Source organism: Peromyscus maniculatus, chromosome 4 (assembly GCF_049852395.1).
Source record: "Peromyscus maniculatus bairdii isolate BWxNUB_F1_BW_parent chromosome 4, HU_Pman_BW_mat_3.1, whole genome shotgun sequence".
In the NCBI taxonomy this organism is placed as follows: Eukaryota; Metazoa; Chordata; class Mammalia; order Rodentia; family Cricetidae; genus Peromyscus; species Peromyscus maniculatus.
Window position 1 is genome coordinate 51722049 of NC_134855.1, and position 15346 is coordinate 51737394.

At 35.7% G+C, this 15346-nt stretch overlaps 1 protein-coding gene across 1 annotated transcript in view; it reads right to left on the reverse strand.

Moving 5' to 3' along the window:
- The window catches only part of Atf2 (activating transcription factor 2), a 75079-nt gene that overhangs the window by 53131 nt on the left and 6602 nt on the right, over positions 1–15346 (reverse strand). The window contains 1 exon segment of the mRNA XM_076569695.1: positions 8452–8527. The gene's annotated coding sequence lies outside the window, so the exon portion shown is untranslated.

Sequence of the window (15346 nt, forward strand, 5' to 3'; positions counted from 1 at the left end):
AATATTATCTACCATGATCAAGTTGGTTCCATCCCAGAGATGCAGGGATGTTTCAACATATTACACTGATAAACATAATGGACTATATAGACACACTGAAAGATAAAAACCACATGATCATCTCATTAAATGCAGAAAAGGCCTTTGACAAACTCCAATACCACTTCATAATGAAAGTCCTGGAGAGACTAGAGATACAAGGGACATGCCTCAACATAATAAAGGCAATTTAGAGAAAGCCCATAGTCAATATAAACCTAAACAGATGAAAACATAAAGCATATCCAATAAACTCAGGAACAAGACAAGGATGCCCACTCTCTCCATACCTATTCAATATGGTACTTAATTCGAAGCTAGAGCAATGAGAGATCAAGGGGAATACAAATAGGAAAAGAAGTCAAATTATCTTTATTTGCAGATTATGTAATTGTATATCTAAAACTCCCACGAGGAAAACTTATAGCCGAAAAATACTTTCAGCAAAATAGCAAGAAACAAAATTAAAACAAAAATTAGTAGCTTTCTTATATACAAATGACAGACTGAGAAAGAAATCAGGTAAACAGTACCTTGAAAAACAGCCTCAAAAAATAAAATGAAGTATCTTGGGATAACTCTAACCAAGTAAGTAAAGACCTGTATAATAAAAACTTAAAAGAAACTGAAGATACTAAATGATGGAAAGATCTCTCATGTCACAGACTGGTGGGATTAATATTGTAATAATGGCTTCCTACCAAAAGCAATCTACAGATTCAGTACAATCCCCATAAAAATTCCAACACAATTCTTCACAGAAGCTGAAAAAAACAAATCTTCAAATCCTATGGAAACATAAAAGACCCAGGATAGCTAAATAAATCCTGAATAATAAAAGTGCTAGAAGTATCACAATGTCAGATTTCAAGTTGTATTAAAGAGCTATTAAACAAACAAACAAACAAACAGCATGGTACTGACATAAAACAGACAGGTTGACTAATGGAACTGAAGACCCAGACATAAATCCACACACCTATGAACACACCTGATTTTTGACAAAAGAAAAAAAAAAGCCAAAAATACACATTGAAGCAAAGATAGTATCTCCAATAAATGGTGCTGGTCAAACTGGATGGCTGCATGTAGAAGACTGAAAATAGATCCATAGCTATCTGCATAAAACTCGACTCCAAATGGATCAAGGACCTCCACACAAGACCAGGTATCCTGAATCTGATAGAAAAGTGGAGAATAGGCTTGAACTTACTGGCACTGGAAAGGACTTTCTGAATAGGACACAGGCACTAAGACCAACAATTAATAAACAGAACCTCATGAAGATGAAAGACACCTCATTTGAACAAAGCAACAGCCTACAGAATGGGAAAAGATCTTTATCAATTATATATCTGATACAGGGCTAATATGTATGGATAAGTATCTAAAATATATAAAGAACTAAAAAAAACTGAACACCAAGAAAACAATCCAAGTAAAAACTGGGGTACAGAACTAAGCAGAGAGGTCTCAGACGATGAAACACAAATGACTGAAAAACACTTAAAGAAATGTTCAACACTCTTTCAGATTTCATCTTACCCTAGCCAGAATGGCTACACCAATAAAACAAATGACAGCTCATGCTGATGAAGATGTGGGGTAAGGGGGAACACTCCTATATTGCTGGTGGAAATGCAAACTTGGACAGCCACTATGAAAATCAGTGTGGTAGTTCCTCAGGAAGAAGCTAGGAATCAATCTACCTCAAAATCCAGCTATACTACTCTAGGACATATACCCTACTACAGAGGACTTGCTCATCCATGTTCTTTACTGTTCTATTCATAATGGCCAGAAATTAGAAACAGCCTAGATATCTATCAACTGATGAATACATAATGAAAATGTAACACAATACATAGTAGAATATTAATCAGCTGTTAAGAAAAGAGAAATTATGAAAATTTCAAGTAAATGAATGGAGCTAGGAAAAAAACCATCCTAAGTGAGGTAAGCCCAAAAGATAAATACTGCATGTATGTTTTCTATTCTATACTGATATTAGCACTTAAGCTTTCAAAATGTGTGCTATAATCTAAATAACCACAGAGGGTGGGTACCTAGTAAAGGGAGGTGGTCTTTCCAAGGAAGGGGAAATAGAAATACATTGTTATGAAAAGACAAAGGGGAAACTAAAATAAGAAGATTAAGTAGGGAGGGTGGGAGAGAACGGTAGGAAATATGGGGAGGTACAGCTAATACTAAAGGCCATTTGAAAAACTATATGGAAACTTATTAATGCGGAAGTGTCCTAAAATACATACATGAAAGGAATCTAAATGGAGTCACCAAATAATAGGGGAGACAGTAACCCATCTAGACATGGTATGCCACTAAGTAAAATTTCCAATGCCAGGAAAGGGTTACGTCTTGTTTAGTCATTGCCCAAAGGAGCCCCATGGAAACCCCTCAACATCACAGGCTATTTCCACAGCTATTGGCTGCTCTCTATACCCTGATGGTAAGATCCTATTGCTGCAGACAACATTTACACATGTCATCAAACATGGAGAAGTCAAGCTGGTGTCTAACAAGAAAGGGGTGTGCTTCACCCCTACTGACTAGTGTTCATCGTACAAAACAACCTGGTATGTTGGCATATAACCATAACCTCAGTGCTAGGCAGAGGGATGGGCAGAAGGTAGGAGGATCATTCAGAGATTCAATGCCAGCCTGGGCTACATAGTAAGGCTTGGTCTGAAAAACAAACCTAAGAACAATGGATAATATTAGAAAAACTCCAGTGGAAAAATAGACAACATGCAAGAAGACATGGTTATTACTGAGAAAAGGGCTACAAACTGAGGTAAAATTTTAAAACAAATGAAGAATGAATGCCCTTAGTAGGCGCATCTAGAGACTAAGGAAGGAACCAGTGAGCTTGACTGAAGACAGGCCAATACAGCATTCAGAACTGAAATCTAAAGAAAATTCCCAACCAAGCATAGGACATGCAAGGACTGTGGGGAATAAGTAGCAAAGGCCAGGCACGGTGGCTCCCATCTGCAATCTTAGCACCTGGGAGGCTAGGGCAGGGTTCTCCTTGCCATATCGTCAAGGTTTGCCTGGGTTACCTACTGAGTTTAGGTCTGCGCAGACTATGAGTGAGAACTTGGAGAACTTGTTTCATTAAACAAACAAACAAACAAATAAGATATGTTTTAGTTAATAACAGCTGGATTTTTTTTATCAGGATACACTATCACAGACTCTCGAAGCTCAGAGAAGCAGCAGCAGCAAAAATTAAGACCATATTATATTCAAAATGCAAGAAAATTAAGCTAAGAAAAAAAATATCTTGCCAGGTGTGTTGGTGCTGGCATTTAATCCCAGCATGCAAGAAGCAGAGATAGGTGTATCTCTGAGCTTGAGGCCAGCCTGGTCTACAGAGCTAGTTCCAGGCCAGCCAGAGCTACACAGAGAAATCCTGTCTTTGGGGGAAGGGGGGAGTAAAGAAAGAAAAAAATACTTAGAAGGCAGATCAAAAATTGAGAGCAAATATTAATGATCTACAGATTATTTTGTATGTTTTACCCTTTCCAAAGACACACATGTGTGTGTGCACAGCGCGCGCGTGTGTGTGTATGTCTTTACAGTAAGATAAATATATTTTCTTACAAGGATTTGGTACATAAAAGGGTCTTAACAAAAAATAAATATTATTTTTTCCCAATCTGTACCTTTTACTACAGTGCCCCACAAAACAAATCCTAAAGCATATACGTAACCTGTTTATGATATATAAATCCCAAAGGGAGCATGAAATGAGGGTCATAAAGCAACCGTCATTAAATGATTTCCCCCTAGTCCTGAAAAGACTTTCTCCTTAGTAATAAAAAGGTTACAGAACAAAATGCTGACAGACCAAACAAATACTATTTTCATAATTATGGTTTACAGAGTGAATAATTCAATTATACAACAGGATTTTAGTTCATCAAACATCTTCTTGCAACAGTTGATAAAATATGACTGCAAATTCTTTGCAGCTCTCCTCATATCAAGAGTTTATGTTTCTTCCCTTGAATTTAGGTGGGTTTATAACTACTTCATCTAACAGTGTCACAGAAATGACAAAAGGCTAGGTCACAAGTCCTACACTCTCTGCCTTAGTCATCTAGAACTTGCTTGTTCTTCAAACGCTATTGCTCAAGCTCACTCTAGGTCAGCATCCTAACATCATGATAGAAGAAACCATTCAAACCTCCCATCTGGAGATTTAGCCATCAAGAAACAGAGGCAAGTCATCTTACTGCACCATGTCAACTGCTTGGCCTAGTCAATCTGTGAGTACTGGTTTTTTTACAACTAGGTTTAGAACATTTCTGTAGATTTATAATTTATCTCAAAAACACATCCTTTTACAGCTTCTTAAAATTTTTACAAAGCAGGACTAGAGAGATACAGTAAGGCAAAAAGGTGATTTTTATTTTGTTTTTTACAAATCTAATGTCTGGCTCAACAGAATAAGATGGCTGGATTCTCCTATTTACTTCTCATGTTCAGCTTGTTGTGATTCATACTCAGGCAGCTTATGGAGAAACTCCTACTTGTATATTTTTGAAGAATAAAAGCAAAAAAAAAAAGACCATTAACAAATTAGTATTAATATGTCAATGACTTTTACTGCAGACTCTAGAAAGAACATTTAGGACCCATACAGGTCCTTGAACAACTTTATAGGAATTGACAATACAATCTATTAAAAAAAAAAAATCACTCTCAAAAAGAAGCAGATTGCGGCAGAATTTTAAGATACACATTGTTAGAATAAAGTTTCCCTCAGTATCTACTATTCTAGGAGTTTTATTTGTTTTGTTTTTGAAACAAAGTTTCATGTAGACTAGGACAGCTAGTTAAGTACTTGATGCTAACAGATTATTTTATTTAAGTATATGATTTTTTCTTTCCTTTTTTTGGGGGGTGGGGGGGAGACACTATGTAGACCAGGATGGCCTAGAACTCAAGAAATCTGCCTGCCTCCCAAGTACTGAGATTAAAGGTGTGTGACACCAAGCCTGACCATTATGTTTATTTTTAATTTGATTTTTTTTGAGAATTCAAACCAAATACTATATTTACATCACCCCCTCCCTACTTCCCCTCCAATTCCTCCTATTCACTCCTTCAATTTTTTTATTTTTTTAATGTAGTCAATCACACTGAATGATTCTCAGTTGATAAGCCAACTAGAATGTTTGGAGAAATCCTATTTTGGAGATATACATCTCCTGATTTTATTTGCTAATATTCTGTTTTATATTTATGTTCATCAGAAATAATCTTATTATGTGTTGTTTTGTGATGGTTTTATAATTAGAGTTGGGACATGTTAATTCTTTTTAACTTTCTAAAATAATCTATATAAAAGCTTGTATTAGAGCTGGAGAGTTAGCACTTGCTGTTCTCCCAGAGGACCCAGGTTCGATTCCCAGCACCCACATGGCAACTCAAACCATCTATAACTCCTGTCCAGGGGAATCTGATGCCCTTGTCTGGCTTCTGTAGGCACATCAGGCATGCATGTGATGCATATACATACATACATGCAGATAAAACACTCATACACATAAAATAATAAATCTTTAGAAAAAAAGTGTATATTTGAAATAATTCACCAGTGAAGCTATCTGGGCCTGGGGATAGCTTTCTAGTGGGGAGGTTTTAATTCATAAATTCAGTATCTTTAAATAGATACTATCTAAAACACTTATATTAGGTATATTTTCGAGGAATTTCCCATCTATGCTTTCAAATACATTCACCTAACTATTAATAACATTCTCTCACCTTTTTCCATGTCCATTAGATGCATGGTGATATCCTTTTAAATTAATAATATTGCTAGCTTTTTTGTTTTCTTTAATACATTTCCCTAAGAGGTTAATTACTTCCTTACTTTAAATTTTTGGCTATATCCATTTACTCCATTATATCTCTGTTGTCTATTTACCCAATTCCATTTTATACTAAGTTGAATATATAAAAATAAAAAGTAAACTGCACATCTGAACACAAAAACCTCAAACCCCAGAACAAACTATATTTTCACAAGTACTTAAGATGGTCTAGATAAATGGAAGCGATATCATGTTCATACACTGTAGGAGCCTATGAGATGGTAGTTCTGCTCCAAGTAATCTCTTTCAGATCAAGGTTAGTCTCAACCAAAATCTCAGCAGGTTTGGGGGTGGGGGTGGGGGGAGACAGAGGAAGGGATGGAGGGAGGGAGGGAGGGAGGGAAGGAGGGAGGGAGAAAGGAAGAAAGGGAGGGAAAGAGGGAGAGAGGAAAAACTCTGATTTTAAGATTTATAAAGGGCAAAGGTAATCCTGAAGACATATAATCAAGCTATTGAATTTAGAAACATCAGATATTATATCAAGATCCACTGTAATACAGCAATAATTAAGACAGGGTGGTTATCAGTCAAATTGTAAAATACAAAGCAATAGGAAAGAATTGAGCCCACAAATAGACCCAAACATAATATCACCTGATTTGTACAAAGGTTTCAATCTTGACTAATTTCAGTGGGAGAAGAAATGACTTTATCCAAATTTGGTTCTACAAATTTTCTATCAATAGTATTTTATTTAACTAGTAGCTTAGGATATACCCTTTACAACTCTGGTTAATTAATCTTTTAGATAAATGTTTCCAAAAGCATACTCTACAAGGATATTAGTAGTTACTAGAAAATATCTACATCCAAATAAATTTAGGAAATGTTGTATATGGGTTTCATTTTTCTAAGTCCTTTGAGAGTCTTTAATGCTATGTTAAATCAAGAAAAAAACAAAACCCATGGATTCAACCTTTTGCCATCTCACATTACACAAGTCAAGTCAAAGAGAGATGAGTTAGACTATGGTAACAATCGTCATGATTTTGATATAGGCAAGTTTCTCTCTTTTTTTACTTGACATTTGTGAGTGTCTTGCCTACATGTATGTGCAATGTGTGTGTGGTGCCCGTAGACACTGAAAGAGAGCACCAGATCCCTGGAGTTACAGACAGCTGTGAGCAGCCATCTAGGTGTTGGGAACACAACCTGAATTCTTCAGAAGAACAAGTACTTTTCAGTGCGGATCCAGCTTTGTAACCCTAAAAGTTTCCTTAAAAGAACCCAAAAAGCAATGTTCAGAAAGAAAAAGATTGACAAAACAAAACTCTACAAAGTGTATTTTGGTCTATTTATACTTCCATATCAAGCAAAACCAAAATAGTACACCTAAGAAATTAAGACAAAAATATACAAGTACCTTCATCCATACACATGTGTTCCAGAAAAACCTTCTAAATCTGAGATGGTTCCTAACCATCAAAGAATCATTTATTTAAAAATCACTGAAGAGAGACAGAGAATTCAAAGAAAACTAGCCAGAACTACATAGTGAGACCCTGCCCCAAACAATAACACAACCACAATATTAGGAGAAAATTGATGTCACCTTTACAGTGTTTAGATCAAGGTGACAACACATATCAGTTGAACACCAGAATTGAAATAAAATAATTGCAGAGGATAAAGAAGTGGTGTCAGAGCTGAATCTAGTAAAACTTCTTTATCCCAAGTACAAAAAAAAAAACCAACAAAACAAACAAAAAAACCCCACAGAACATATGAAACAATCTCTATCTAGTAAGCAATCAATCAGCCTAAGCCAATACATGTTAACATTTATTAAGACACTAATCCAGTCTTCAACAAGTAAAATTCATGGGGAAAGAGGAAGAGCAGAGAGAGGAACTGTTTAAGCTTAAATGAACATCTAATAGATATACTAACCAACAATCTTGATCCTGATTCAAATATAACTATAAAAAGACATTTCTGGGTCAAGATTACTTTCCTTCTGCAGAATTTCCACTTAAAGACTCAAATTAACCCTTTTAACAACTTATAGCTTGCTTTTTAAAAGCAGGACACTGGTGTGACCACATGATCCTAGTACCTGGTAAACTGAACCAAGAGGACTTGAGTATATGACATTTTGTAACTGTTATTTGATATTTCAACACTTTCCTAACAGATCAGCAAGAACTCATTTTAGAGGACATTAAAACCATAAAACACACATTTGGATAATCTTTTTCATTGGTTTGTTTTGTTTGAGATAGGGTGTCACTACCATAGCACAGGCTTTGACCCTTAATCTTGGGGTGGGTCCTGTCTCTGTAATGAGATTATAGACCTGTGCTACTACAACAGTTATTATCTTAATGCTCTTAACTCAATAATTCAGAAATGAGTACCAACTGAAAAACATACTAATAAGATACTTCAGATTTAGTGAAAAAGCATTGAAATATGCACCTAGTAGATATAACTTATGAAAAATAAGTTTTATAACTTATAATATGAAACATGGCTCAAAATATTAACTACTGTATTATGCACTTACCTGGCAGAATTCACATGTAACTTGAATTTCATTAAGTTAAACAGTTTATCATGTCCTCTGTTTCATGGCAAAGATACTGAAAACAAAATGGTTTCACACTGTTACAAATAGTACTGAAGCACTTCTTGCAATACATTGATTTTGAAAATGAAAGTACTCGATCACTCTCAACACTATTTCAGCAAAAATCAAGAATATTTATAACAATACATTACTTCTGAAATATGCAAATTTACATAAATGCATTAATTAGAGGTATTAATCCATCAAGCTCCATGAAAGGGTAAAGAAAGAAAGAAGTATTTAATTTAGTCCTTAGGGCATGGTTGGCCAGCAGCCATTAAAACAGCATTTTTTTTTTCTTACATTTGAAGTCTGTAAAGAAAAACCAGACCTAAACCAGGCTTGGTGGTTCATGCCTAAAATCCCCACTGGGAGGCTAGGCAGGAGGATCATAGCCAGCCTGGGTTACACAGGGATACCTTGTTACAAAACAAAACTTACACACACACACACACACACACACACACACACACACACACACGCGCGCGCGCGCAGAATTCTTCAAAATTTCTACTTAGAAAATTATCAAAATTTATTTGTTCCTGAATATAAATGATCTATATAAAGTTTCCTCTTCCATAACTTTGTAAACTTACTTAATGTTAGCTTACATATAAGCAAATTAAATAGATATGTATATATGGAAATCATATTGAAACTAACAAGGTAAATGGACCACTTTAAAAACATCTGCCAATTCTTTGTAAGCATTTTGGTGCTTGTGTATATGGTATGTGTACTGTGTACTTGTTTATGTGTATGTAACATGTACATGCAGATACACACGAATGTCGACAGAGGTACACTTTGCTTGTCTTTTCACCTTATTTTTTAAAAATAGGTTCTGTTGCTGAACTTGGAACTGAGTGTGAAACTCATTCACTGGGCTAGACTGGCTGGCCATGAACTTCAGGGATCCACCCCTCTGTTCCCATTCCACCCCCTATGCCAGGGTTAGAGAAGTGTGCTCTTGCTTGTACCTGATTGGGCCATCTCCCTATCCCAACTCTTCCTCCCCCCCATCATGTGTTAAAGACAGTAAACAATATTCTTATCCCAAATAAAATTAGTGGTGTTTGGGGGGAAATTATACTTTTCATAATTTTGCTTGTTTATGTGTGCTCAATGTCTTGCTCAGAAAAAGTAGATAATTCCCACACAGAAATGTACAACTGGCTACTACAGCATTGAGTCCTGGAGCAAAGGCTGTCCTAGTTTAGGAGGTGGGAAGAAGGCACTGTCTTCTGTACCCCAGGTCAAATAGATCATTTCTCTACTCACATCCAATTGTACAATGCTGCCTATGAAGAGAACACTAGGATAATCCAAAGAACATCTCATCATGTTTCTGTAACTACCAACAAAATGTAAGCTCAGACAGGGCAAGGTAGCTATCTGTGAGTTAGCTACCTAAGGCAACAACATACTCAGAAACAAAAACATGTAAATATTAAATATATGTATATATATATATATATATACACACACACATGTATATATATATATATATACACACACATACATACATACAAATTGATAGTTAAAAGAACCTTCTTAAGGAGTTGACCCTTGGTATCTCCAGTGTCACTGTTTTCCTCCAAAACAAGTACCTTACCTACACAGCCACTTTCCTAGCCAACTGACACAGATACCCATTCTCTTACCACAATTATGTAATACCCAATGGAGATAGCTATAAATACTAACAGTTCAAGCATCTACAGACACAAATGCTAACAATTCCTCTAAGAGATTCTAAGTGTTATCTCTTGATAATCTAACTAAATCTCAAACCTTTCAATCAGGGTTCATCATGTTTTCACAGCAAGTTTGAAAATATCTTTATATAACAGAAGCTGCCAAGGGAGCTTATAAATGGCTTGTGAAATGCATGACTTGAAGTTCAAAAATCATGAAGAACTATGGCCTTCCCATTCCTAAAAACTCTAAGTAGTTGCATTTCAGTGCTTCAGTACCAATGAAGACACAAATGCCCAGTAAAAATGTGGTGTAGGTCAGGGATTAACCACAGCAAGTATCAGAGAACCAAGTTGAAGGACCTTTAATGTTAAGCAAGTGCTGTTATGTGAGGTGGGAAGACATTAGTCCTACAGATCCTACATCCAAGAAGGAATACACTATTTTCAGAGCATAAGCTTTAACTCAATCACTGTGTGCTTTTAAAAGAGCTATCTATAATATACTTTTGAGAGCAAAATAAAAAAAAAAGCAAAATAATTTGTTTACCATAAGCACTCAAATGGAAGTCACTGTGTTTTTTTTCTTTAAAACAAGAGCAAGAAGTAGTAGAGAAGGCTCTGATGATAAAGTGATTTGGCCCAGGCTTCTGATCCCTAATTTTTGTTACAGAGGCTCTAATGCTCCAGACCGGCAATAAGTTAAGAGTATTTTACATAAATTCATAGCTACTGAAAATATATAGCAATATAATTTCAAGTGAAAAGATTTTTAAAAATACTGGGTAATAACTCCATATTAAGCACTCATTAATTTTTCCACTGATAAATTTCTAAGTTAGTCTATATGTAAAACATAACCAAAATCACTTTATTTGTATTTGAGTGATGTAGAAATTGGTTATAGAGCTGGCTACTGTGTATTATGCAGGAAGAATGTCTTGAGTGTGAAGTCAACTTGGGCTATACAGTGAGTTCTAGGTCAACCTGGACAACAGTCTAAGACTTGATTAAAGCTAAATACCCATAAATCTAAGCTAGAATTAAAGTACCTTACCAGACTGTGAAAACCTAAATAACATAAACTCCTTTGAGAATTTAAAAAAAAAATTCAGAATTAGGTATCCTTCATATGCTAATATTATATCATTCAAAAAGAGCAAAACAAACAAACACTTAAAGTTCATGTCTTACTTGGGATTCGGAAGATTACATGTTCCTTCTAAAAATACATACTAAATCACACCTGTTGAACTTAGTGAGAAAAATTAAATTTATTCTCACTAGTGCATACAAAAAAGGGCCCGGGGGAGGGGGGGTTCAGAAGACACCTAGAGTATCACCATTCAGAGACAACTGCTGTTACATATTTCTATCTTGTCAATATATGGACATATATAACTTCAAAAATCACATGAAGTTTTATAGCTTTAAAAGACAGTTATCTAAATTTTGTTATAGTACTCAATAGTAATGCCACTAAATATTAACTGATTATTTTTGAGACAGTATCTCACTATATACCTCTGGCTGGCCTGAAACTTGCTTTGTAGACCATGCTAGCCTCAAACTTTGAACAATTCTCCCACTTTTGCCTTCCACATCCTGGAATGAATTACAGGCCTAGCTGAGATACCATTTTCAACAGCTATACTGTATCAAACCATATGGATATGACCTATTTATTTAAAATGTGAGTTCAAATTCTCTCTCTTGAATAAAGATGATTAAGGTGTGTGTATGTGTGTATGTGCCTATGAGTTGATAAGGAATAAAACAAGGGATGTATACATGTTAGGCACATGCTCTAGAACTGAGTTATACTCACAGCCATAGGTTTTTACTTATTACTTGGATTTCTGACCATGTGTTTTTGATTTAGTAGTCTTTTAAAATTTATTTTAAACTTAATTTATCTGATGGTGTTTCTGTTCCTAAAGTAATAAACTCTGGAGGGGGCCTGGGCAGATTACCAAAAGAAATGACGCCTGAATTGAGCCCTCTCAAAGGACAAGACAAGCTAGTTGGCTATGATTTTCACACACAGGAGATAACGGATTGAGCCACAATAAAACAGATTCCTGAGAAGGCAAACCATTTGCTGTGCAAACACGACTGGAGTTTGAGTCTACAGAACGCATGTAAAGTGTTTAAATTTAGAGTTGGGCAATGGTGGCACACACTTTTAATTCCAGCACTCATGAGGCAGAAGCAAGCTGATCTCTGAGTTCGAGGCCAGCCTGGTCTCCAGACAGTTCCAGGACAGCCACAGAGAAATTCTATCTGAAAAGAAAAAAAAAAAAAAAAATTAAAAAGAAAATTTATTCAACCTTGCTATAAAACTGATCTCTCTCTCTCTCTCTCTCTCTCTCTCTCTCTCTCTCTCCCCCCCCCTCTCTCTTTCATTTTTTTGAGGTAGAGTCTCATTTATGCAGCCCTGGCTGGTCTGGAACTTACTACATATAACAGGTTGGGCGTGAACTCCAGAGACCTGCTTGCCTGTGCCTCCTGAGTACTGAGATTAAAGACACACACCATAAGGACTGATTCACTTCTTTTTCTTTTTCTTTGAAGACAGGGTCCCATGTAGCTATCTTGGAATGCTTGATCCTCCTGCTTTCCAAGTGCTGGGACTATAGGAGTGTACCACAACACCTTGTTTAAATTAAAAAACCTAGTAATTTTTATGATTTTGAATGAAGTGCATGTATCTATGTGTGGCATGGGAGGGCAAGTGTCCCCAGAAATCAGAGGCAGTGGATCCTCTTAAAGCTGGAGTTACAAGTGGTTGTGAGCCAGCTGATAGGAGGTGCTAGGGATCCAACTCTAATGCTCTAGAAGAACAGTAAGTGTTCTTAAGCACTAAGCCTTCTCTTTAACACTAAATTCAAATTTTTTAATTTGGCGAAATCACTAATAAAAATGTAGAATGTATCTAAAAGAAGGTAACACTAAACGAAGAAAGAAAGAGAACAGGATTCTGCTAAATTCAAGAATGAATGATAACCTGGACTCAGTAGTACTAGCCAAAATGAAAGGAAAGAGGACCAGTTATGAAGAAAATTCTCTTAGAGCACATACAGCTTTAAATCTTTAACATTGTTTTCAGAGCCCTACAGCCTGATGCCTGCCTTCCACCCCAGTCTACACTATCTCTTAGTCTGTCCCTAGTTATGTGGGGTTTTAATAGCTCCCTTCCTTATCCTAGAACAACCTTATGGCTCACTCCCATTCATCCCCTTCTCAGTTGACACTAATCACTATGATCTCCCTCATCTACTCTCCCTCTATCCTGAAATTCAGATCTTATTTGCTTCAGTATGTAGTCAGTAAACACTATTTCATAGGCTACAAGTGTTAACTATGCTAAACTCTAGAGGACAATGATTCAGACATAGGCCCTTGTCCTCAGGGAATAAATTTAATGGAGAATACTTTTAATCAGATCATTAATTTGCACATCAAGTAGCTCAAAATGCAAGTGTGTAAAAAAAAAATTACTGTTATCTCTTTCTTCTTCATACATGCTTTAAAATGGTTACAGTTTTTTTGTTTTGTTTTTACAGACAGGGTTTATCTGTGTAGTCCTGGCTGTCCTGGACCTCACAGAGATCCGTTTGCCTTTACCTCCTGAGTGCTGGGATTAAAGGTGTGCACCACCACCACCTAGCTGGTTTACTTTTAAAATAAATGTACATTTTAGTTTCTCTCGAATTTAGAGGGTCAAAATTATAGAAACTGTCCATTCATGCAATTTCTCTGATTTGAACTGAACCTCAAGACTCAAGAAAAAACACATATATCAATTTATGCATCATCATATATCAGACAATGCCTATCATTAGTTCACAGTTTACAAACCGGACTGCCTTTATTTAAATTGCTATTTTCCTTCCATCTTTATGTAGTGGTATTTGTTCCACCCATGACCTTGGGCTACAGGACAATCTTTCAAGGATTTTATCTGAGGTAAATTACTTAATAATTTTACACTTTAAACTGATTAATAAATAAATTAATAAAAATTTTCTTTACAAATTTTGAATATTTCTCAAAAACTGGCAGACAATTTCACTATTCAGAGATTTAAAAACCTTTCTGTTTGTATTATGAATGAAATATTACAGGACATATATGGCCTTCCTGGGACATATATAATGTTCACCATACTAGCAATAAGCATAGTGATTCATCTCATATCATTGAAAAATTGGCTTAATAATAACAGCAAAAGTGAGACATTAATGGTACTGATACAGGACTTAAATAGGATTTTTTCTTTGGAATCTGCTAATTTACCACAAGAACTTCAGTCTGTTAATAATAACTGAACAACTAGATTCAATTCTACTGATTATAAATATGAATGGATAAAACATTAACTCTTCAGAGCAATCTTAATGCCATTCAGATAATTTCTAAGGAGGAAAGACCATCATTGCTAATTGACAGAATAAAGTCTGTGGAATCATGTTTCTGGTGAATATAAAAAACTGTATGATTCCATGAAATCTCTAGAATCCTTTACAACAGAGGGGGTTCGAACACTGCAACAGGCAGTAGTTAATTGACTTCAAGCTCTGGAGGAGTCTCTCAGTAAGGATAATAAAGGAACTGATAAACAGAAAGGCAGAGCCATACAAGTAATAACATCACCAGGTGGCTCTTATAAAATGGCTTATCTTGGGCTGGAGAGATGGCTCAGAGGTTAAGAGCACTGACTGCTCTTCCAGAGGTCCTGAGTTCAGTTCCCAGCAACCACATGCCATCTGTAATGAGATCTGGTGCCCTCTCCTGGCCTGCAGTCATACTCACTTTATACATAATGAATAAATAAATCTTTAAAAAAAATAAATAAAAATAAAATGGCTTATCCTGTCACCATCTGTGAGAAGCCAGCAGATTATACACAGCCTGAAGAATATATGAACTATATTGGTAACCTATTCATATGGGAGATTTAAATGATATTAAGGAAGTGGTAGTCACCTATGGAATACATTCAACATATGTAAAATAGACATTAAATACATGGTCTCATAGAAATAGAATTATACCAGATGACTGGAATTAATTAATCTCAGCTGTGTTAGAATATGGCCAGCAGTTACAATGGAAAAGCTGGTTTAGAGAAG